General features: G+C 47.2%; 1 pseudogene across 1 annotated transcript in view; it reads left to right on the top strand.

The window, feature by feature from the left end:
• Positions 1-2,352, top strand: part of LOC310785112 (protein TMEPAI pseudogene) — a 16,745-nt pseudogene extending 14,393 nt beyond the window's left edge. Inside the window, exon 3 of the transcript in view lies at positions 1,741-2,352. The product of the transcript in view is annotated as a protein TMEPAI pseudogene (transcript). The remainder of the gene's footprint in view (positions 1-1,740) is intronic.
• The last annotated feature ends 381 nt before the right edge of the window (positions 2,353-2,733 follow it).

The raw sequence follows: 2,733 nt of genomic DNA, 5'->3' as shown, positions 1-2,733 counted from the left end.
TGGCGCACTTATTTCCGGTGTTGTTTCCTGTTTCCTTGGTTTACGCCCCCATGACACAAAGCGGGGTGGAAGGTGCCCAGACTACTTTGACACTAACGTTGATAACAGGCCGTCTACGGTCAACTCTGTTTGTTGAAGAGTCTCCTAAAGACAAATAATGACAAACCAAATGTTTTCTGACTCATGTCGTCTCAGAAGAAGCAGAAAGGTAAAGGTGACATGTGTCATGTTTCTACATGACGAGTCCATTTCAGCAGAGTGAGTGAAACAAAGACACAGTGTCCTGTGGCAGTACACAGGACTGTGGCAGTACACAGGACTGTGGCAGTACACAGGACTGCAGAAATGTCTGCTTTCATAAATAGTGCAGAATGTGTTTTTGTTGTTTAGATTGAAGGCCCTCCTAAAGCTTCTTCAGACTGTGACATTAATTAGCAATCTTATATAAGTTGATTGCAGGCCACACTGTGCTACATACAGTAGGTCTAAGGGCCTTTTAAGACATGCCTAGTCCTTGTTTTGGACCAGATGCAAAAATGATACATTGGTTTGTTTTTCAGCTGGTTCCGTTCGCTTTCACACCAGCCAAAAAGCTAGTGGACCAAATAAAGCTGCCAACCCTCCCTGATTGACCAGGAGACTCTGGTTGTCTCCTGGGATGGAACATATCAAATCCCAGAGTTAGAGGCCTTGATTAGGCATTCAGATGTTTTTTGATTGATTGATTGATTGATTGATATCTTTTTTGATTCAATAAATACATGATTGTGCAAGACAATACAAGAAACAATATTGATCAAAAGGAATTGGACACAATAAAGCCCAAGGGCTTGTTTCCATTGTGGTCCTTTGTATGGGACAAGTGGAGTGAGTGTATGTGTGCATGTGCGCGGGCAACATAAACAACAAATACATTAAACAACACTACTCAACAACAATCATTAATTCGATTCGTGACTGAGTGACTTTGAAGCCATGCACTCAATGACTGATCAGTCATTGAATGAATGATTAAACAACATCAAAACTACACCAATCAATCAATAAAAAGAGAGACCAGCTCATAAAATAAACCGAAGACCTACCAGGGGTTCAAATGCTGCCAGCATACAGGAGACAGAGAAATAAAAGGTTAGGAACCCATTTGGGAACCAACCAGCCATTTTTTCAAGGCGATCTTAAAGGAAAACCTGGAGATAAGAGTCTTTATACTCTCCGGGAGTTTGCTGCCGAGTAAGAAAAGGTACATTTACCCATTAAAGATTTAAATTTGGGGGGAACAATGTTGGAAGTGCTTCCTCTTGTGGAGTAGCCATGTACATCACTGACTTTACAGAAATAGTCAGTGAGGTAGCGAGGAGCCTCCCGTTTAAAAATCCTGAAAACCATGCACAGTTTGATTTGAGAGACTCTCTCCTCCACTCTGAGCCACCACTCACTCTTAGTGCCACACATGGCCTGAATGTTCCTATGCCAGTTTCTAGGATTGTCTCTCTTCAGCTGTGCTACCTAAGATGGATCAAAGTTCTTTTTGGACCGCTTGATTTCTTTTTGGACATATGCTCTGTGTTCCATGATCTGATGAAATATTTATGTGCGATAAGATGGACCGGTGTGCGTAGGCTCACTACTTCCACACACACGGCCACATGCTAGAGAGGAATTTCTACTATGAATTATATGTGCCTGTTTACTGACATTCTTTGATGTGTGTGTGTGTGTGTGTGCGTGTGTGTCCAGGTGATGTGTGGGCATCTAAGTGGCAACCAGCCATCCTTGGTGCAGCAGCAGCAGCGTCTGTGTGGCTTCCAGCCCACCTACCCCTACCTGCCCCAGGAGATGATTGACCTCCCCCCCAGCATCTGCCTGTCTGACGGGGAGGAGCTGCCACCCTACAAGGGCGCGTGCACCCTCCAGCTCCGCCCCCCAGAGCAGCAGCTGGAACTGAGCCGAGCCTCGGTGCGCGCCCCCCCCAACCGCACCATCTTCCACAGCCGCTTCATAGACATTTACCTCCACGGCCACCAGGGGGGGCTGCAGCCGCCCAGCCACAACTCTGGAGTCAGCGCCACTAACGCCAGGATGGAGGGCCCGCCCCCCACCTACAGTGAGGTGATGGGACACTACCCTGGCTCGACACCCTTTCACAGCCAGTATAGCAATAAGGCCCCGCCCACGCCGAGCTTAGGAACCAGCAGTTCCCAGACAGTGGACCAGGCTGGCAGCGGTCAGACAGTGGACCAGGCTAGCAGCGGTCAGACAGTGTACCAGGCTGGCAGCGGTGGCCACGAAAGCACAACGCCGCCCTCCGGTGGCGAGAGCGAGGCGAGACCACGGGGGAATGTGGTGTGAGAGAGGGATGGGGTTGTGAGTTGGAATGTACAAAACAAACTCTCTTTCTATCAGCTCAAAGGAGAGTAGCCTACCCCTCTTTCCCTCCAAACAGGCACTCAGCTTATAGGAGCAACTTCTGGTCACATTTGAACTACAGCTGTGAGCTTTGGCTTGGATACTATAGCTATAACCTATGGCTTCATAGCTCGTTTGCTTTCTTTTTGGTCCATTTTTTGTAGCTTTTCTTGATGTATTATTTTGATGGTGGACATGTAAGACTGCTGAACTTGTTGGAAAGATGGCTCAGAGGTTCTCAGATGTTCTCAGAGGGCTCAGCCGAGGCATTGGGGGAAAAAAACAGACATTTTTGTTCTTTATGATTTTCCAGATCTGAACAGA

Source organism: Poromitra crassiceps (genome assembly GCF_964638095.1).
Source record: "Poromitra crassiceps genome assembly, chromosome: 11".
NCBI lineage: Eukaryota > Metazoa > Chordata > Actinopteri > Beryciformes > Melamphaidae > Poromitra > Poromitra crassiceps.
The sequence above is the reverse complement of the archived record's forward strand: the minus strand, read 5'-3'. Positions and strand labels throughout refer to the sequence as shown.